The sequence below is a fragment of the Bos javanicus genome, chromosome 7 (assembly GCF_032452875.1).
Source record: "Bos javanicus breed banteng chromosome 7, ARS-OSU_banteng_1.0, whole genome shotgun sequence".
NCBI classification, from domain to species: Eukaryota; Metazoa; Chordata; class Mammalia; order Artiodactyla; family Bovidae; genus Bos; species Bos javanicus.
Window position 1 is genome coordinate 74,019,055 of NC_083874.1, and position 23,783 is coordinate 74,042,837.

Sequence of the window (23,783 nt, forward strand, 5' to 3'; positions counted from 1 at the left end):
CCCCATAGACGGCAGCCCACTAGGCTCCTCTGTCCCTGGGATTCTCCAGGCAAGAATACTGGAGTGGGTTGCCATTTCCTTCTCCAATACAAGAAAGTGAAAAGTGAAAGTGAAGTTGCTCAGCTGTGCCCGACTCTTAGCGACCCCATGGATTGCAGCCTACCAGGCTCCTCCATCCATGGGATTTTCCAGGCAAGAGTACTGGGGTGGGGTGCCATTGCCTCTCCTTCCATTATCTGCGCATGTCTCCAAACAATACTATTTCGGGGATTTTACACATGCTCTACCTTCTGCCTGGAAGGCTCTTCTCCCAGATATCTCAGTGACATGTTTCCTCACTTAATTCATCTCTGCTGCAATATCATCTCCCCAGGGAGGTTTTATCTGAACACCATAACTAAAAGAACACCGTTCATGGCTCTCTATTCTCTTCCTATAGTTTTAAAATTTTATTTTATATTTTTCTTATTCTTTTATCTATACACATACTATTTGTATTATTTGTCTTTCCTCAGGAAAGTCTTAAGTTTCAAGAGCAAGGACTTTCTCTATGTTTTCACTATAGTATTTGGGGAGTCTAAACCATACCCGGCACATACTGAATGTTTGCTGCTGCTAAGTCGCTTCCAGAGACGGCAGCCCACCAGGCTCTCCCATCCCTGGGATTCTCCAGGCAAAAACACTGGAGTGGGTTGCCATGTCCTTCTCCAGTGCATGAAAGTGAAAAGTGAAAGCGAAGTTGCTCAGTTGTGTCCGCTAGAAATCTGCAAATTATTAACCAGTGGCTTTGGTAAGAGATAACTATGGAAAAAAGCTTGCCTCTATTTCTTATTTGAACTGGATAAATGGATAATGGGTGGGACAGAATGAACATTATTAGGAGAATTAAAGTAGAGGCAAGAACAAGCCAAGGTATTTTAGCCTAGCATAAGAGGTTCAGACTAGAAAAGGTCTTCAGCATCAAACTAAAAAAAACCTAAGGTTTCAGAATAGGGAAATGATAGTATGAGAACGATTTTTAAGACTACTGATTTGATGGGATGAGTGAGCAAAGCTGGAAAGTGTCAGAACATTTAGAATGAGGTAATAAGGGTGAGCATCAAGGAGGAAGTACTGACTATAGTAACTAGAATGTCAGAGAACACTGGTAAAAACGGTCAAACTTCCTTTCACATATGTAAGGACAGGAAGTTAGTATTAAATAAGAGATTTAAAATATTATAAACACAAGAGTAATCAAAATAATAATAGTAAAAAATAATAAGAACAAAATAATCTTCAACAGGTTTTTCAGATGTTTACTTGCATGATTCTTTTTTTTTTTTTTTTTGTAAAGGAGAGGCCCATTCCAGGACCTGCTCCCTTACCTTATCCACTAGGATGAAAAGAAGCAGCCTACTTGCATGATTCTTGAAACTCCACTAAGAGCTCAGGAGCAGTTTGTATTGCCTTCTTTTAATGGAGTTTTGGGAACAAAATTTTCTTTACTTTCATGAAGAAAAGCCTTTGAAGGATCAAAGCAATACCCAGAACTTTATTCAATTCCTCCTGAAGTTTTGCTTCACTTTGTTTTCTTTTAGTAAGCTGAGCACGGAGTTTTAACACCTCCGATTTGAGATTGCTATTTTCATCTTTCAATTTCACAACATGCTTGATTTTTTGCTTTAGATTCTGATGACCCAATAATTTAGCATATGAATCTCTTAGATTATTTAGTTGTTTCTGAGCCACACCATATTCATTCAACAAAGCCTGTTTCTCTGCTTCAAATGCATCCTGTTGTAGCTGAAAAGGCTTTGTTTTATTATATAATTCTTCATAGAGGAGACGCCATTTATTCATTTCCTCAGTTAATTCTGCTATTGAGTTTTCTTTTCCAGCTTTTCTTCCTCTTCCAGTTGTTTCTTACAGTCTTTGCTTTGCTGCTTAAGTTAGTTCTGCAAATCAGTTTTTCTTTTAAGAGAAGAAATTGTAATGTCTTTAATTTCTGCTGCGTTAAGTGCTGATTTGGTCTGCAGATCTAGAAGCATCCTTGCATATTCTTGATTTGAGTTCTCAGTTGCCAATATCTGATCTCGGACACCTCTGCACTTTGCTCAGCCTTGGCCGGTTTTTCCTTGAATGATTCGCTCTGCACCTTAAGATCTTCCAGCTCACATGCTTTACAGCTTTCACACTGAGCAGTAACATCTTCCAGGTTCTGCACTGTACTGTTAGGTTTTTCTTGCAAAAGCAGGGTGCTGAGTATAAGCAGCATTACTTTCCTCCAGCTCGGCTTCTTTCCCTTTCAGCTTTTCTTCGAGGCGTTTTAGTTCTGCAGCTCTAGATTCTGCTTCCTCTTCCAGTTGCTTAAGCAGGTTTTCCACTTGTTCCTCCTTTTGCTGCAATTTATCCAGCTCATCCAAGGCCTGCTTTAATTCTCCCTCAAGGACAGTTCTCTCTTTAATCATTTCTTCTTGAAAAGAACATAGCTTCTGCTGAAGACCAGAAGATAATTCCTTCTCTTGTTGCAGAAGTGAATCTAGTTACAATACTTTATGTTGTAGCTCTTCATGTTCTTGTTTTTCAAGAAGACTTCTCTTTTAAGCTTTGTATCTCAGAATTTAGATTTTTGTCCCATTCTCTGTTCCTATTGATGAGGTCTTCTTTTTCTTCTTCAAGCACCTGGCATTTAGACTTCATGTCTTCTACTTGTTTAGACAATATATATTTTCCTCAAGAGCCTGCTTAAGGCTTAAAACTTAAGAAATAAATTGTGCATCAGATCAAGTGAAAGAATACAAGCTAGATATTGCCCAGTTAGAAGAAAATCTGAAAGAGAAGAATCATGAAGTGAATGTTTAAATACACTTAAATGAAGTTTTGAGTAAACATTTACTGTAAGCCAGGCTTTTTTTTTTTCTTGTCCTACCCTCCTGCAGAAAATAAGCAAATAGAAAATAAACTAACCAAAACAAAAGTCAGATAATTACTTATGGTAATAAGTACCCTGAGGGAAATGCATACAATGATGTGTTTTATGAAATTACATTCAGTTGGCCAGGGCAGGCATTTCTGGAGAAGTGCCATTTACCTTGATGCATATAGGCTAAGCAGAAGCTAACCACTGAGAAAGTCAGAAGTAAAACACTCTAGTAGAAGAAACTACATATATTAACATTCACATGCTTAGGCACTCAGTTGTGTTCGACTCTGAAATCCTATGGACTGTTGCTCACCAGGTTCCTCTATGGGATTTAGAGTAGATTGCCATATCCTCCACCAGTGAAAGTGAAGTTGCTCAGTTGTGTCCGACTCTTTGCAACCCCATGGACTATAGCCTACCAGGCTCCTCCCTCCATGGGATTCTCCAGGCAAGAGTACTGGAGTGGGTTGCCATTTTCCTTCTCCAGGGGATCTTCCTGACCCAGGGATCAAACCTGGGTCTCCCACATTCCAGGCAGACACTTTAACCTCTGAGCCACCAGGGAAGCACCAGTAGGATCTTCCTAACCCAGGGATCATACCTGCGTCTCCTCTGGCTCCTGCATTGACAGTCAGATTCTTTATCACTGAGCTACCTGGGAAGCCACAAATATTAAGATCCTATATTAAAAGAAAAATCTAAATGCTCTGTAATTGACAGAGGGACTAAGACTACCACAGGGGAGGTATCAGAATGAACACAGGAGTAAATCAGTGAATCTAACAGCAGGGAAAGAGATGTCACTTGAGAGGGTTTGTGTAATTATCTGGGTCCATGGTAAGATTTAATTTTACCATGATGACTTTCTGCATTACCAATGCCCTACGACCTAAATATTACCCTGACTGTTTTCCCAACAAGAGTTACTTCCCCTGCACCACATGGGCTAAGCTATTCCACACTCATTCTAACCAGCACCACACATGTTGTAATTCTTCAAAAATACAAAATATATAGCTTGATTAGAGTATCTTGACATCTGTTTAAACAACATTATGAGAGTTTTTAAAAAATGATTATATCTGCTGCAAAGACAGAAAAATAAATTCTAGTTCCAGTTAACAGCTTACAGTTTTTATCAATACATTAGTGACTTCAAGTTTCTGCATCTCAGTTTTTTTTATCTGCATAATAATGGAGTTTGGCTAGATCACTCGTTGTCAAATTGTTTTCAGAGGAACTGACATAGAGGTCTCCTCAGGGAAGAGCTAACCAGAGCAAATGGACTTCTGGACATCAAACTCTAGTGTGAAAAAAGCATCCTTGAGTTAATTTTAGGAAATATTGGAGTCCCATGTAAGACTAAATTTTAAAATGTAAGCTTCTGTACACGTTGACAGATTTGCGATAAAATATAGTACAAAGTTTAATAGTAGAACATGCTGTGAATATAGTGTTCACTATGAAATTATTTCAAATTTTCTTTGTATTTGAATATTTTCTTAAAATGTTGTCAAAAACGGGTTTCACTATAAAAAATTTTGTTACAGAATCTTTTGGACTTTATTTTAAAGCTTAATTAGCACTTATATCCTATGAATCAATGAAATTGTAATCTAGCCTTTGGATTTAAGGAACAATTTTTAACATGCTAGTAATACACCATGTTTATATTGTAGAGAAATGATTAAATCTACATAATCTTTCGGAAGACTGTATGCAGCTTTTTAAGTTAATTAATTTCTTTTAATTGGAGGATAATTACAATATCATGGTGGTTTTTGCCATACATCAACATGAATCAGCCACACGTGTGTAGGTGTCCCCCATCCTGAACCCCCTCCCACCTCCCTCCCCACTCCATCCCTCTGGGTTGTCCCAGAGCACTGGCTTTGAGTGCCCTGCTTCATGCATTGAACTGGCACTGTTCATCTATTTTACATATGGCAACATACATGTTTCAATGTTATTCTCTCAAATCATCCCACCCTAGCCTTCTCCCACAGAGTCCAAAAGTCTGTTCTTTACATTTATGTCTCTTTTGCTGCCTTGTACATAGAATTGTCATTACTGTCTTTCTAAATTTAGAAGACTGTATGCAGCTTGGAGGCAGAGGTACTCATTTCTTTCCATGCTTCTAGGTACTAGAACAGAGACAAGCTCATTAGAGGCTCATAAATATGCAGGTGTGAGGGAGATTTTTAACAAACTAATAAAGAGATGGCATAATAGCTCAGTACTTATTTTGCTAAATAATTTCATTTTATTTTATTAAGTGATAAAGCCTTCAAAATTAATTTGTATATTTGAGTTTACATGGTTGCTTTTGTACAGGTATAATATTCCTTTGTTTCCTTTCTTTGGCATATATTAAAAAATAATACAAAGCAAAGAGAATAAAAAAGTCTGAGTTCAGTAAAAAGTACTTACCAAAAAAGGCCCTGTGTGCTTTTTAGCCACCATTCCAGCAAGGTACAAAACTAACTGGCATCATAGCATCCCAAACACTGCAGTAATTAGCAAACCCCTCTCTCCCCCATGCCCAGTGAAGGGACAGCTTTTTTCCTTTCCTTTTTCAAAACAGTATAAGATTTCACTCGGCCTCACAATGGAGTAGGAAATGGAAACCCACTCCAGTTTTCTTGCATGGAGAACCCCATGAATAGAGGAGCCTGGTAGGCTACAGTCCATGTGGTTGCAAAGAGCTGGACATGACTGAGTGACTGAGCATGCACATAACCTTACAACGTCAATCCTTTGAAGATGGAATTGAGGTTGTCTACTTTTGAACCTTTATTGCAAACAACTGATTTCCTTGTGTTCACTCGGCACAGAGATTGGGACATCAACTCCTTTATGGGTGTCTCTTAAGCACATTTTAGAGGAACCACTTACTGTCAAAGTTATCAAAACAAAACAAGCAATTAATGAAAACCTGATGTTCCAATAGTCATACAGGAGAAAACAAATAATAAAACATACAAAGGAGTGTCACGCCTGGCTCACAGGTTGTGACAATAAGCAGTCAGATATTTCAATTAACGTTGACTACATTTCATAATGATGGCAGCAGGAGGTTATGAACAGTTTCATTTGTGCTCTGCTGACATATTAGCAAGTAAGTACTTCTCCCCAAATGTAAACGTTTTCCACTAAGTGACTAAACATGCAGAGAATTTTACTTGTGATCAAACGGAATTTTTCTCCCAAACTTTAATAAATTTTAAATGGTATGTGTTCATTTTCCTTGTTAATCACAGTCATGTGCACACTGATGCTGATGAAAATCTAATTCACTCAAATTAGGACTGAGTGGTGTATTTCCAAATGTCTTCACTAATGAGAAGGTAGTCCACTGAGAGAGCAAATAAAGCAGAGTCTCAAACAACCAGCTGGGAAGGTTATGCCCTGAATCACTATGGTTGAGAAGTCATTCCTTAGTGAGTTCCAATAAGAAAATAAAGAATGACAAACCGAATGCTTACTTTGTGCCAGGAACTGTAATGAATGTTTCACCTGCTTAATCTCATATACTCTTGACCATTTATGGAAGGAGATAATTTGATCTTAATTTCAAAGATGACAAAACTGAGGACTGCTGAGGTAAATTGTTCAAGGTCACCCAGCTGGTAAGTAACAAAGCTGACTCAGCCCAGTTCTGTTTGATTCTAAGGCATAAATGCCTAACCACCAATTTGATGGCCCCTGTTCAATCATGCCTCACTGTAGCGCAGCACCCTGACTAGATTGTAGGAAACTAATTTTCACCCAGAGCTCTTTTGTTTGCATAACAGTTCTAGTCTGTGGATACAGAATATCAATGTGTCAACTCTTACAGGCATGTCCTTTCTGAATTCTCTTCTCAGCATAGTGAAAGTGAAAATTGAAATGTTAAAAAAAGAAAAAAAATCAAATCAAAGTTACTACAACTTTACAGAGTATATTTTGACAAAGAATATATGTTTTGAAAATTAAGTATAAAAATATGTAATGACCAGTAGAAATAAAAGATAGGAAATTAAGTAACCTTCCCTTTTAAATTTGTTTTTCATTTGCCAATAAAAGTGAGGACATAACACTAATTAACCAATCAGTTAACATTCTTTATTTACAACCTTTAAAAGAATAAAGGGCTTTGCAATACTATGATCAGTACTATTACTTAACAAATATTTTCTATTTTTACATATAAAATATGAATAGCTCATTAATATCCTGAGGTATTATTAACTTATATATATCAAGGAAACATTTTCCCAAAGTACTTTGTTCTCTCTTTTTTTCCTACAAATACATCAAAAAACACATGACTTTATTTAAATTTAAAAGAATGATTTCATTGTTTGAGTATGCCCAGTATCTATTTTTCCCTTCTGCTAAGTAGTACCTTGATTTTCTTCTGGTGGGTCCCCCTAACTCATGCTCAGACAATGTGATTAAAGGGGTCTGAGACTAGTCCAAGGACTCAGAGATTAGCATATGGCCAGTCAGAGCTACATATCATGATTTAAATGTGGCCAAATGACCTGATATAGGCCAAGCAACTCAAGCCTAGAATTTTTATTGTTGTTTTTTGAATTGGGAAATAGAATATCTTTCAAAGAGGGTTACTAAGCTGGGAAAATGTGAGCCTGAATATCCTGGTGGTCCTTCACCTACTTTATAGGACAGCTTGCCAGAGACTAAGGTCAACTTCTAGGACAGCAGATCCACGAAAAGGAACAGAAAGATTCTTGGAGACATTTTCCAACACCTGGATCCAACTGTGCCAGAAGCTTGGATCTTTCCAGGAAGATATTCATTTCCTAGGCTTCTAAATTCCTTATGTTGTGTAATTTGTGTGAGCTGGGTTTTTATGACTTATGCTCCAAAGAGTCTTGCTAGTATAGTTTGACCCAAAAGAAAGAAAAATATTCACCAAGATGCTACAACACACAAAATTGAGAGGGTTACTTATTTCAGACTAAAACTAGCCTTCCTATAGGATTTCTCTTCTCTATGATATAAGGCAATTAGGTAAATTGTGGAAGTTTTATGAAACGGACTTTTAGGCTTAGTCCTCAGAATTGCTACATAAACCCAATATAACACAGCTAAATATATTCACTTATTCTAGAGTTAGGGGTGCTGCAGTCCATGGGGTCACAAAGAGTCAGACATGACTGAGTGACTGAACTGAACTGATTCTAGAGTTAACACCAAAAATTCTATAAATTCTTTTTGATTGCAAAAGTAAAGAATTATTAACTTAAAAGCTTTCTTACAAAACAAGGAGATAACTGTCAAGTAAGAGCCAATACATAAAGGTAAAGTTGAATCAACAGACCTGGTTCTAAGCCCCTGTGACTTTTCCCTTTCTGCTTATCAATTTCCTCATCTATATGTAAAATGAAGATGATAAAATATTCTCTGTAGTAATAAAGCTCCTCAGTTTTATTGATAACACTACAGAGTATTTATCCGTGGTTAATTGGAAGACATGACCCACATAAATAGTGAAGCTTTATTGTCTGGATTTATTTAAAGCCTATTTCACAACAGAAGGCTGACTTTATTTCATAAACAAATCAGTTTTTACCATCTCAAAAGAAACATGTTATGACACTTTTCAAGGCATTTTACTTGTATAAGTCATGCTTCCTTATTTTCCCAGACACTTGAGGCAGAATAAAAGGGAGAAAACTAAGCATGTCTACTATGTGTTGGCAACCATGCCATTTCTGAGGATCTAGAAAGAGATTCCCAGATCCCAACCCTGAAGTTGAATACTAGTATTTCTTCAATGGTCCCTACCATATTCTTATAGGGTATTAAATTGTCTTCCGTAAATGTTATTGGCTGTTCACTTCTATGCCCTGCCACACATGACCTTCTTCTGTTGTCCTGCTGATATTGTCACTTCACATGTGCTTTAGCAGAGTTTGAACTGGCCACGCCCTTTATCCCCAAATGACTTTAGCTACAGTCTGGGAAACTAAATGCCAAAAGGCATCCCATTGACCATCACAGGATGCCTGTCTGAGCTTTTCAGGAAAAACTATGAAGAAAAACACTTGAGTTCACTGCCATACACAAATCCCCACCATTCTCATACCTCCTGCTGTGTGGCTGCCAGAACAAAGTGCCATGCTCATACACTGAAATTAATTAGCAAATGTAACCAAGGATGATTGTAATTAAGCACACAATTATGAACATTTCAACTTTAATCCCCAGAAAATTACTTCATGAACTATGTTATGAGCCTGGCTCAAAGAAAATAGGTATGACTACTTTTAAGTCATATTTGGAGCTTCCCAGGTGGTGCTAGTGGTAAAGAATCCATCTGCCAATGGAGGAGATATGAGACCCAAGTTTGATCCTTGGGTGGGGAAGATCTCCTGGAGAAGGACATGGCAACCCACTCCAGTATTCTTGCCTGGAGAATATCATGGACAGAGGAGTTTGGTGGGCTACAGTCCATGCGGTCGCACAGAGTTGGACATGACTGAAGCAATTTAGCATGCATATAAGTTGCATTTAATAGTCATTTGCCAACAATCCAAGCAGCCAGCTTACATATGCAGAATTCTGATTATGTATATGTTTGCTTCTGCTGCTAAGTCACTTCAGTCGTGTCCGACTCTGTGCAACCCCATAGATGGCAGCCCACCAACTTATAGGTAAATTAAGAAAATTAGAAATAAAAATAAAATTAGAAGTGAAAGAGAAAATATTACAGCTGATGTTATAGAAATGCAAAGAATCATAAGAAACCATGAACAATACACCAAAAAATTGGATTATGTCAAAGAAATGAATAAATTCCTGAAAACATATAACCTACCAACAAAGAATCATGAAGAAGTAGAAAACCTGAACAAATCAAAATCAGTAAAGATATTGAATTGTTAATCAAAATGGCCATCAACAAAAAGCCTCCAAATAATAAATGCTGAAGAGGGCGTGGAGAAAAATGAACCCTCCTACATTGTTGGTTGGAATGTAAATTGATGCACACTCTGTGGAAAATGTTTTCAACTTTCCTTAGGAAAAAAACTAAAAATAGAGTTTGTATATGATACTGCAATCCCACTCCTGGGCATATATCTGGAGAAAACTCTTAATTTTAAAGATACACGCACCCTATTGTTCACAGCAGCACTGTTTACAACAACCAAGACATGGAAGCAACCCAAGTGTCCATCAACAGATGGATAAAGAAGATGTGATACATATACACAATGGAGTATCACTTATATGTGGAATATAAAAAATGATACACTTAAACTTATCTACAAATTAGAAATAGACTAACGGACATAGAAAACACATTCATGGTTTCCAAAGGGAAAAGGGAGAGGGGGGTTAGATTAGAAGTTTGGGATTAAAATATACACCTACTGTATATAAAATAGATAACCAAAGAGGACCTACTGTAGAGCACAGGGAACTATGCTTGGTCTCTTGTAATAATACATAATGGAAAATAATCTTAAAAAAAGAATACTGTGTATTTAGCTGTTTACCTAGCTAAAGTCTGTTTTAGTTGCTTTCAACCAAGAACACTGAACAGTACAGATCAAATGTGCTAATGGAGACTCTGAAGGAGCTAATAGAACTTCACAGGGGACCTGATTGACTGCAATCCCAGGCTCAGATTCTGAAAGAGAGGAATACAGCCTTGCCCCTGATGTAGTTTTGCCACTCATCCAGGGATTTTCATTTGAAAGAATTTAACTATGCATTTGGAAAATGCCAATTTAATTCTCACTTTGTTGTTGTTTTGCTATCATGTCATTTTTTTCAATTTACATGACTAAGTGTTCAATGAGTTGTAAGCAAAATAAAAATTTTCAATTTTGACATATTTACATAAGAAATTAGTGTAATGATTTTTAATTGCATTCCAGTGAAATAAACTCATAGTCACAGTAATTCAGATGGAAAACCATGCATATTTTTCCTTTAATGAAAAATGAAGTTTCTCATTTAGAAGACTAAAATTAAACTCAGCTATGTTCTTAAGAATGTCTTGAAAGTAATTTCAAACAAGAATAACAGAAACAGTAAAAAGTCAAAATTAAACATCATACCTAGCTTAAATCCTTCATTTGGCCACAACATGCATTTTCTTAATTCTTTGGTTTCCCACTTTTTCTTCTTTTGCTGTAGATAATATGGAGCTAAAGAGAACTAAAGATCTAGTGGTGGCAACTTCATCAACAATTCGAATGATGAGTAAAATAGAAGACAGACATCTCTTACATGTGAATGCCAATTAAAATCAAATGAAAAAGAGAGAGAACACAAAAGTCACATATCAATATTCACTGATCAATGAAACCACTTCCACTTTATTTCAGATATTGGCTAGAAAAGGAAACAGTCAAGTTACCCAGAATACATCTTTGTATTCTTTATCCTAGCTTAAAACAAAGGCAGGTTCTGAGTCTGCATAGTGGGTATATATGACTTGATTCTCTTTACATATACTTGGTTTATTATGAGATACAGTTTTAAACATAATATTAATACTAACCAATTCTGTAAAGCATGACATTTTGGTGAATTATGATTCTTTCCAGTCAAGCCTAAAGGAATCAACCCTGAATATTCATTGGAAGGATTGATGTTGAAACTGAAGCTCCAATACTTTGGTTTTCTGATGTGAAGAGCTAACTCAGTGGAAAAGACCCTGATGCTGGCAAAGATTGAAGGCAGGAGGAGAAGGGGACAACAGAGGATGAGATGGTTAGATAGCATCACTGACTCAATGGACATGAATCTGAGCAAACTCTGAGAGACAGTGAAGGACAGGGGAGCCTGGCATGCTACAGTCCATGGGGCCACAAAGAGCTGGACATGACTTAGTGACTGCACAACAACAACCACCAGTCTTGTCAAAGAAACTTTTTACCAGAAACAATATTTATTTTGTGCCAATTTAAAACTCATAGAAAGCAGACTCCAAGACTTCCTCTCTCAGCAGTGACTAGCTTTAACAAATTTTTATTAGGAAGTCATTTCAGATGATTGTTTTACTAAATTAGAGTTATTTAGTCTTATTAATCTCAATTGCAATAAACAAGTATTTTCTGAGCACTAAGTGTATATGTTTCAGGCTGTATATGTATCTTTCTCTGTGTGTGTGTGTATGTGTGTGTGTGTGTGTATGTGTCCATCCAAGGCTCCATGCCCTTCTTCCTTTAAGGGGAGATATTTTCCATCACATCCCCCTCTAGAAGGCTGGTCAGTGGAGAACTAAAGAATCTTTAATCTTTATTCTGCCCCCTTTGCTGGCAGTTGTATGCAAACAGATGGACTATGTCACCAATCACAAATTTGCAAACCTCCTTTTATTCATTTGATTGTGAGGTAAAGAGGATGAGCACCTGCCTCTTTAAACACAGCATATGCTTCCTACTATCATATCAGCTTTCTTTCCACACCCCGCCCCCACCACCACCCATATGCACACTTGACAAGTTTGGTTCTCCAGCCTTTATTTTCCTCTGTGAATTCCAAAAAGCTTTTTATTAAATTTCTTTTTTCAGGATAGCTAGAGATGGTTTTAGTTGCTTGCAATAAGGAAATTTAAAACTCAAGAGGCCTGATACACTATCAGATTTAAAGGATGGAACTGACTACTCATACATGCCAGACATTCAGGAAAAGTAACTGCACGTGTGGGTAAAAGGGATGCGAGAGAATATTGATTGATGCTAGTTTTGCAAATGCTGATTCACTTAAAACCCCTGCCTTTCCATCTCCTTTTTTTAACAACCTTAGAATTACTGAAGGAAAATCTTTCAGTATTCTCTTTTCCAAGTAAGACTGTCCCACTTTTAAGGTTTAAAAATGTGTAGTTTAAAGCTTTCATTTAGCAAATATGTACCCTTAAAATATTAGAAAACTAAACATTTATAAAATAAACCTTGCCATCATCATTACATACAAAATTTTAGAAAACTAATTATGTTCACATCTCTACCCTTCTACAGTTGAGCTTATGTACTGTCACTGTTTAAATTTTATTTGACATAAATGAAAAGGAAAGTAGCTTTAAAACAGATCTGCAACTAGCATCATTGTGTTAGAGTTGCAGGTGACCAAACTCAGGCTCAGGAGCTTGCCTTCAGATTTAATTCTAGATGTCCTTTCTCTCCTGCACATGTGAATAAATAGGGAAATGATTTCTGTTAGCTAGATCTCTGGTTTAAGCAGAAATGCAATCATCATGGTTCCTAAGTGTTGTGTGTACACTCTCTAACTCAATTTTCTCAGCATTATTTAGACATGCTCACTGCTTAAACCTGATAGGAAGCCTTCCCGCCCATACCAATTAACCTAACCCCGCAATTTAGTTTTACCCAGTCGTCCTTGAATCCTCCCTTGTTCTCCTCTGTGCTGCCTATTTGAATTGGTTTGAATCCTTTCCCAGAAAGTGTTTCTAATCTAAAAATTGTCTTAATCTCTTTGGTCCAATTTTTTCCTGCTCTTTAATTTCCCACAGGACCCAAGTGGATTTCCAAACTTTTCCACACATCACATGGAACACTATTTTTTAAGTACAATTTTCTTTTTGTGTTTTGCCCACGGGAAATGGCACTCTAAAAACAGCAGTCAATGGCCAAACCGCATGAAAGAGCTTCTCTTCTTCCAATTCTCCAGGGATTTCTAGATGTTTCTCTCACAGGACCCAGGAGGGAAAAAAGAGACAAAAATATGTCTTACCTGCCAAGCTAATGCCACTCTCAACAGGTTAGGCATTAGCTAATATAAATCAATTGAGTGCTATGGAGTCAACTGTGCCCTTGGAATGACTAATTCAATGGGTATAAATAAATGAAGCTTAGAGAAATCTTCAGTTTGGCTCAAATGGGAAATTAATTATTAACCCCATATCACCTCTCATCATAAAAGCAAGATAAAAGCATAAAAGGAGATAAGCTCTCTGAGGTTTTCATTTAAACCTTAGTTGTCTTTTAAGTCCTCACCTTTATATTTCCTATTATTGCCCTCAAAGTGATGATATGGATTCATAGGTTTAATTGGCTTGAGTATGTAAAAGATGCTGTTAAAGTGCTGCACTCAATATGCCAGCAAATCTGGAAAACTCAGCAGTGACCACAGGACTGGAAAAGGTCAGTTTTCATTCCAATCCCAAAGAAAGGCAATGCCAAAGAATGCTCAAACCACCACACAATTGCACTCATCTCACATGCTAGTAAAGTAATGCTTAAAATTCTCCAAGCCAGGCTTCAGAAATACAAGAACTGTGAATTTCCAGATGATCAAGCTGATTTTAGAAAAGCCATAGGAACCAGAGATCAAATTGCCAACATCTGCTAGATCATGGAAAAAGCAAGAGAGTTCCAGAAAAAACATCTACTTCTGCTTTATTGACTATGCCAAAGCCTTTGACTGTGTGGATCACAATAAACTGTGGACAATTCTGAAAGAGATGGGAATACCAGACCACCCGACCTGCCTCTTAAGAAATCTGTATGCAGGTCAGGAAGCAACAGTTAGAACTGGACATGGAACAACAGACTGGTTCCAAATAGGAAAGGAGTATGTCAAGGCTGTATATTGTCATCCTGCTTATTTACCTTCTATGCAGACTATATCATGAGAAATGCTGGGCTGGAAGAAACACAAGCTGGAATCAAGATTGCCAGGAGAAATATCAATAACCTCAGACATGCAGATGACCCCACCCTTAAGGTGGAAAATGAAGAGGCACTAAAGAGCCTCTTGATGAAAGTGAAAGAGGAGAGTGAAGAAGTTGGCTTAAAGCTCATCATCCAGAAAACTAAGATCATGACATCTGGTCTCATCACTTCATGGCAAATAGATGGGAGAACAGTGGCTGACTTTATTTTTCTGGGCTCCAAAATCACTGCAGATGGTGATTGCAGCCATGAAATTAAAAGATGCTTAGTCCTTGGAAGGAAAGTTATGACCAACTTAGAAGCAGAGACATTACTTTGCCATCAAAGGTCCATCTAATGAAGGCTATGGTTTTTCCAGTGGTCATGTATGGATGTGAGAGTTGGACTATAAAGAAAGCTGAGTGGTGAAGAATTGATGCTTTTGAACTGTGGTGTTGGAGAAGATTCTTCAGAGTCCCTTTGACTGCAAGGAGATCCAACCAGTCCATCCTAAAGGAGATCAGTACTGGGTGTTCATTTGAAGGACTGAGGTTGAAGCTGAAACTCCAATACTTTGGCCACCTGATATGAAGAGCTGACTCATTTGAAAAGACCCTGATGCTGGGAAAGATTGAGGGCAGGAGAAGAAGGGGATGACAGAGGATTAGATGGTTGGATGGCATCACCGACTCAATGGACATGGGTTTGGGTGGATTCTGGGAGTTGGTGATGGACAGGGAGGCCTGGCATGCTGCAGTTCATGGGGTCGCAAAGAGTCGGACACGACTAAGCAACTGAACTGAACTGAACATAAATTCATGACCCTCTACAAAAACACTGACACATATTCATGTCTCTATTTCTGTGTTTACATTTTAGTTATATTTGGTGGGAATTTTATTTACTGATATTTTCTATCCAGTAAACAAATTGAGCCCTGTAATAATATGTTGTATAATAACAAACTGACTGACTTTGGATCTTAAATCTCCAAAACACAGATTTTATATGGAAACAAAAACCAAGTAACATAAAATATGGTTACAGATCTAATTTTTTTTTGGCTTTTTAATGATTTTAAATGGTGCCTCTAAAGAATTATGTATGTTGAACAAAATTAGTTTAAGTAAATAAAATGTCCAGGGTTTGCTTTTACTTCCTCCATTTCTTCAAATCTTCTCGATTGTTTTCCTCACAAAATATGGACCAAAGAATCTAACAATAATAACTTAAATGCTAGACATTATATTTGCATCATTTCAGTTTGTCTCAAAATAAAAATAAGTATCCACATTATTTCAATTTTTCAAATGGTGAGACTTAGAATTGTTACCTGCCCAAAGTGACACACCTAGCAGCTTTTAGAGCCAGTTTTTGAACACAGGTCTATGTGGATCTGTGTGTGTATGTGTGTGTGTGTGTGTGTGTGTGTTAGTTGCTGAGTCATGTCTGACTCTTTGCAACCCCATGCACTGTAGCCTGCCAGGCTACTCTGTCCATGGAATTCTCCAGGCACTGTTGTAGGTTGCCATTTCCTTCTCCAGGGGATCTTCCTGACCCTGGGATTGAACCCAGGTCTCCTGCCTTGCAGGCAGATTCTTTACCATCTGAGCCACTAGGGAAGCCCCTATGTGATAACATAGTTCAAATTCTTAAACATATCTTATTTCCATGTAGAATCACAAATGCTTATATCATAAATGTAAATCATACAAACGACAATTTTGAGATTAAGTCTATGCTTGGTAGGAACAACTGTACTTTGTTACTTATCTTTGGCAGTGGGAGGAAAAATCTTTCTCAGATACACCAGAGTTTTCCATTTGTGCAATAATGATTTGCATTTCTCTCTGAAAGAGTTGAGAAGATTCAAAATTTCCCCAAAGACAGTGACATTACCAATCTACTTGGAGTTTTTTGCTTAAACCTGGAATTATATTAAACTTCATGTCCAAAAGTTCCAACCACTAAGAACAAACATACTTGGAAACAGTGACCTGGTGATTGAGTATTTCTGAAGTATTATATAATGGACCAGGATAATATTAAATATATATCCTAGATAAACAGGAGTACAGTTGCACATGTGGCTTTTAGTATACATGTAAAAAATATGTGTAGGAGTTTGCATATGGTGGACATAGAGAAAAAAAGAGAATATTCTAAACTGTCTAGTCTCACAGATTTATTTTAGGAGTCATGAAATGATGGATGTCTTCAGAGTATTGGGTATTTTAATCACTTATCTAAAGAATCCCATGTATCCTGTAATTCTTGCATTAGTTGAGTTTTCTTTAATATTTTGAAAGTTTTATCCATTAAAAGTATGCAACCACAGTTACACACTCTTGAAATTGTCTTTCTTGAGTTTGATTTACTGCTCTGATGCTTGCTGAATAGAAATATATCAGAAAAGGCTAAAATAAATAGCTAACCACATTATAGAATGCAGCCCTAAGTTGTGATAAGCCTAAAACTCTATGTATTCTGTATTACCATATGTAAGTAGTTTTCAGATTAAAAACAATTTACAAAATAATTTTTTTCTCAAAATAGACATTTCACTATTTTTCTTTTTGTTCTAACATATTTGAAAGGGAATTTGTGAAACCTGATATGTGTGTGTGTTATAAGTCAGAGACCATAGGCTTTTGTTAGTTCACAGAAAGGTTTACTTCAGTATAAACCTGAACCATATAAATATACAGACTCTTCACGTTGCTGCTGCTGCTGCTAAGTCGCTTCAGTCGTGTCCGACTCTGTGCGATCCCACAGACGGCAGCCCACCAGGCTCCTTCGTCCCTGGGATTCTCCAGGCAAGAACCCTGGAGTGGGTTGCCATTTCCTTCTCCAGTGCATGAAAGGGAAAAGGGAAAGTGACACACTCTTAGCAACCCCATGGACTGCAGCCTACTAGACTCCTCCGTCCATGGGATTTTCCAGGCAAGAGTACTGGAGTGGGGTGCCAGTGCCTTCTCCGGACTCTTCACGTTAGCACTCTCCTATGTAAAATGTAATTGTTAGACAAAGTGATCTTTGAGTGCTTCTTTTTTCCTGTTGGAGTATAATTGCTTTACAATGCTGTGTTAGTTTCTGCTGTACAATGAAGTGAATCAGCCATATAGATACATATATGCCCTGCATCTTAGACCTCCCCCAACCCTCCCTACCCCACCCCTGGAGGTCATCACATAGCACCAAGCTGAGCTCCCTGTGTTATACAGCAGCTTCACACGAGCTATCTATTTTACATACAACAGTGTATATATGTCAATCCTGCTCTCCCAGTTCATCGCACTCTCCCTGTTCCTGCTCTGGGTCCACATGTCCATGTTCTACATCTGTATCTCTATTCCTGCCCTGCAAACAGGCTCATCTATACCATTTGTCTAGATATACCCTGAAAAAACTGTAATTCAAAAAGACACATGTACTACAATGTTCATTGCAGCACTATTTATAATAGCCAGTACATGAAATCAACCTAAATGTCCACTGACAGATAAATGGATAAAGAAGATATGGTACATATGTACAATGGAATGTTACTCAGTCATAAAGAGGAATTATAAATTGGGTTATTTGTAGCAAAGTAGAAGGATCCAGAGTCTGTAAAACAGTGTGAAGTCAGAAAGAGAAAAACAAATATCATATTAATGCCTATGGCAACCCACTCCAGTGTTCTTGCCTGGAGAATCCCAGGGATAGGGGAGCCTGGTGGGCTGCCATCTCTGGGGTCGTGCAGAGTCAGACATGACTGAAGCGACTAAGCAGGTAGCAGAGCTTTTCTTGGTGGAAAAAGTTTGACATCCTGAGTGCTGAAAATTGCTATCTGCTGATTTAAAATGGAAGAAGGACTGCCGATTTCCACTAAAGTGATATATTCCGTCAGTAGAGCTGAGGAGGTAGTTGGTAGGAGTGGATAGTAATGTTGTTTGCAAGCCTGTAAGGTAGTACTTTTGAAAAGTTAGAGTGTAAAAGAATCACCTAAGAACCTGAGAAAATGCAAATTCTGAGGCCACACCCCCAGAGATTCTGACTGAATAGTTGGAATGGAAAGCGGAGTATTTGCATTTCTAACAAGCTTCCCAGTGACGCTGCTCTTGGTGGACCTCAGACACAGGTTGGATAACACCCACTGACCTGAACATGAATCTCACACTTTAAAAGGCATTCAAATCACGTCATACACAAAAATAGCTCAAAATGTGATCAAAAACCTAAAGATGAAAGCTACCTTAAAAATCTCTAAAAATCTTATGTTATTAATAAACAAAACTTAGGCACAAATCTTCATCACCTTGAATTATGCATCAGCAACTACAAAAACAGATAGACATTATCAAAAGTAAAACATTTTTGCTTCAAAGGACACTAATAAGAAAGTGAAAACACAATTCACGGAATAGGAAAAACAAAATTGCAAATCATGTCTATGATAAGGGGTTCTTACAACTCAACACCACATAGAAACGTGTGCATAAATGTTCATAGTGTCCTTGGACACAATAGCCAAAAAAGTAGAAACAATCAAATATCCATCAATGAATAGATAAATAAAATATGTTGTATCCATACAATGGAGTACTAGTTGGCAATAAAAAAAGAATGAAGTACTGATACATGCTACTACATGGATAAAACTTGTAAACTTTTTATTTGCTAAGTGAATTCTATTTACTTGCTAAGTAATAGAATTCAGCTACATATGAGCACATAATGTATTGTTTCACTTATATAAAATATCCAAAATCAGCAAATCAATGCTGTGGCCACCTGATGTGAAGAGCCAACTCATTGGAAAAGACCCTGATGCTTCAGAAAGATTGAGGACAAGAGGAGAAGGGGGCAACAGAGGATGAGATGATTGGATGGCACCACTGATTCGCAGACATGAGTTTGAGCAAACTCCAAGAGATAGAAAAGAACAGGGAAGGCTGGTGCATTGTAGTTCATGGGGTCACAAAGAGTCAGACAAAATTTAGTGAATGAACAATAACATAGAGTCAAAAAGTAGATTTATAGGTGCTGAGGGCTGGGGAAGGGGGAATATGAGGACTGTTGGGTTGTCTACTAACAGGTGTAGGGATTTTTAGGATAATAATAAAAAGTTCTAAAATTGGCTTTTGTGATGGATGTACAACTCTGAGAATATATTAAAAACTATTGAACTGTATACATGGATGAATTTCATGTAATGTGAATTATTTCTCAATAAAGCTATTTTTAAAAACACATTATTCATTGAGCAATTAATTTGTTTTGAGCACTATCTTCTCTCTCTTTTTAACTTTCCATGTATTAGATTAAATAGTATCTCTGGAAAAGTTTTCTAATTTTCACCTTTCCCAGTGATTTGATCATTTTGATTAAGTGCTTTCAACACACCCTCTACTTAGGTGATGCTAGTGGTAAAGAACCTGCCAATGCATGAGATGTAAGAGACATGAGTTCAGTCCCTGGGTTGGGAAGATCCCCTGGAGAAGGAAATGGCAACCCACTCCATTATTCTTGCCTGGAGAATCCCATGGACAGAGGAGCCTGGCGGCCACACTCTATGGGGTTACAAAGAGTCAGACACGACTGAGCACTCACAGGGGGTTGCTACACAGGACTATGCTACTCCCCCTGGAACTGTGTGTGATACTTTAATGTGACAGAGTGTTTAACATTCTGTCATGTTTCTCAAATTCCAAATTTCAGTGACCATGAATGCTTTGTCTGCTTCCTCGTAACTTAACACAGTTTTTGGAAGGGTTGCTGCTTAATATATTATTCTAAAAAAATTGATGAAGGGTTTATGGTCTTATAAAACAATAAATTTCCTTCTTTATAGTCTCATAACACTCTGGTAGCAAAAGGTGAAGAGAAAGTCAAGCACTTTCTAGGCTATCCATGGGCATACAGGCATAGTTACTGTAGAGACATGGTGACTTTTGGCTACAATCAAAGAAGAAATCAACAAAATAGCTTACAAAGGAGCATTGGATTACAGAAGATTTAGAATAAAATTCTGACCATGTTTTTGCTATTGTTTTTGTTTTAAAGCCATACTGATATGAGCAAGTTGCCTCAATCAACTGTTTAGTTTCCTCATCACTAGAACACTGGTAAAGATACTCACTTCTTTCCTCTGTGGTTAATTTTGAAGAACAAACAAGATAACACAAATATTAACTCCTTGCAAAGATATGAAACTGTTTAAATATAATTTACTAAAGGTGTGCCATACTAGTAAAGAATTTACAATATGACAACTAAAGAAAGACATTTGTTTAGATCAGAACATAATAGCAGACATTCTTAATTGTCCTCATAAAAGCTATTTTCCCTTCCTTCCTTGACCGCCAAGTGTCCTCCCTAGGAAATAAATTACAATTAGTCCAAGCAAATCATTAAAATTATATTTCCCTTACCTACAGTTGGTCAGGAGAAGGCAATGGCACCCCACTCCAGTAGTCTTGCCTGGAAAATCCCATGGATGGAGGAGCCTGGTAGGCTGCAGTCCATAGGATCTCGAAGAGTCGGACACGACTGAGCGACTTCACTTTCACTTTTCACTTTCATGCATTGGAGAAGGAAATGGCAACCCACTCCAGTGTTCTTGCCTGGAGAATCCCAGGGACAGGGAAGCCTGGTGGGCTGCCATCTATGGGGTCACATAGAGTCGGACACGACTGAAGCGACTTAGCAGACAATTGGTCTTGGGATAGACATAAATTCAATTCTTCCCAATGACAAGTGAGGTGGATCTATTTTGTACTCCAGGGAAAGATTTTCCTTCTTGAAAAGTGGCACACTAGAGAATCCTTTAACCACCACACATCCTACTTCCTATGTGAGGTTCTGACTTGTAAGTTCTTCGGGCAGAGCTCTGCTGCCTTCAACTTCCAACCAAGAAGGAAGGGACAAGATAATCACGGGGCTGCCTCACCAATGCTTGGCACTGACCCATCAACCTGGAAACCACCTCCCACCAGATATATCTACACAAGAGCAGAATAACTGGATTTAACGTGGGAGTTGCTATTAGTAGGTTTTAAAATAGTTGGTTTGTTGGGTTTTTTTGTCCTTCATTAATTGATTTCTTTTTTCTTTTTTAAATTGTGAAAATATGATAACACATTTACAAGAGACTTGGAAAATATGCAACCAAGTTACCCATAGTTCCACTATATATTACAATTATTTTTTAAGTAGATAAATTAAGATTTTTTAGTTGGGAGTTTCAATGTCAAATTCTCAAAAATTAACAGAATTAATAGACAGAAAAGTAGAGGGACAGAGTAGACCTCATAAGCACTATGAACCAATTCAACATAATTAAGATTTGTACAATTGTCATACAACACCAGGATACAAATTCTATTTAAGTTCCCATAAACTGTAAACCAGGAGATATTGGAGCATATTCAGGGACATGAAACAAGGTGCAAAAATTTCATGCTCTAATGGTATTGAAATCATCCCATATGAACAGAGTCTGTTCTCTTATTATTGTGGAATTATGTTAGATATCAATATCAAAATATATTTTAAAATAACTCACATATTTTGAAGTGCAATATGACGTAAAATAGTTGTTTTTGAAACCCATTCTAACAAATCCTGAGTTCTCTGGGGACGTACAATGGCATGGTGACAAGGGAAAGACTAGGAATCTCTCCTAAGGGCGTCTCAGCTCTGTAAAGCAGTGGCAGTCCAACATCTCCTTGTATTTTGCATGTTAGAGCTATAACAATAGGCAATTAAATTTTTGAAAATTGGAAAACTTGCTCTTGCAGCTTAAGCAGATTAATTGAAATGATAAAAGGTATCTTTAAATGTTCATGTCTAAGTACTTGTCACACTAATTTTGATAAAAGAAGAGAAGACAAAACATAGGCAAAAAGAGGATGAGCTTTTCAAGCCTGGAGGATGTGCTGATCTCTAATGCAGATCCCTATGGGTTCACAACACTGTTTTAAACAAGGTACAATGGATAGTTGAAGGCTAATTATGCAATTTTCTGTGTGGCTTTTTGTAGCCTTACTGTCTCAGTCAGCATTTGTCTCTTATATTAGAGTAAACACATCAAAGCAGCTGTGAGGTCCAGGAATGCATAAGCAGAAACACACATACACATGATTATTTATGACAATTTTTTAAAGAAGAAAATTAGATTTAATTTCTGCCCACTTGGATTTGAGGGATACTTTTTGAAGCTATAGAAGTGCTAACTCTTATTTAAAAAAAAAAAAAACACCTACTGGGAAGGCAAACCAAGGATCTTAAAGTTTCTTAACACTGTGCCTAAAAGGAATGACTACCGACACACAGTTCTCAGTGAACTTTTTTCCTCTTTTTTAGAGATAAACCCACAGCAGTCTCAGCCTTGGGAAGTATGGATAAAGCAGAAAGATTCTAAGACACAGTAATGAGCCATTTGTCTAACAAGGCTAACTCTAAGATCATCGATAGCAAGGCCTTTCCTTTGCCTTAGTCACATGGAGTTCCCAGTGCTGGGCAAAGTGCCTGGTATTGGGTAGTGGCTCAAAACATTTTTGAGGAATAAATGTTTGAATGAATGAGGGAATGGGTAATTAGTAATTCCCCAAATTTTACCACTATAATTCCCTTTTCATTCCTTTTCTAGATCATGGACGCTGTTTTCTAATACCTCAGGGTTGTATTTCCCATATATCCTGAGAACAAGTGTCTCCCATCCCAAGCCAAAGTAGAAACAAAGACTCAAAAAAGACAATGATATCGGTATACAGCAGAATATGTGAAGCAGAAGAATGAATCAGCGAGCTGGAATAAAACGGTGAAAGTAACTTGTGAAGAGCAGAATAAAGTAAAAAGAATGAAAAGAGCTGAGGATAGTCTCAGAGACCTCTGGGACCACATTAAATGCACCAATATTTGAATTATAGGGCTCCCAGAAGAAGAAGAGAAAAAGAAAGGGTATGAGAAAATTTTTGGAGATTATAGTTGAAAATTTCCCCAACATGGAAAAGGAAATAATCAAGTCCATGAGGCACAGAGTCCCATACAGGATAAACCCAAGGAGAAACACACCAAGACACATACTAATCAAACTAACAAAGGTTAAACACAAAGAAAGAATCAGCAAAGGAGAAGCAACAAGTAACATGCAAGGGAAACCCCATATGCTTAACAATTGATCTTTCAGCAGAAACTCCGCAGGCCAAAGGGAATGGCAGAATATATTTAAAGTACTGAAAGGGGAAAATCTACAA

The 23,783-nt window shown here is 37.4% G+C and overlaps 1 pseudogene; it reads right to left on the reverse strand.

The window, feature by feature from the left end:
- Positions 1-1,344: 1,344 nt before the first annotated feature.
- On the reverse strand, positions 1,345-9,033 carry LOC133252156 (hyaluronan mediated motility receptor-like; annotated as a pseudogene).
- Between the last annotated feature and the right edge of the window lie 14,750 nt (positions 9,034-23,783).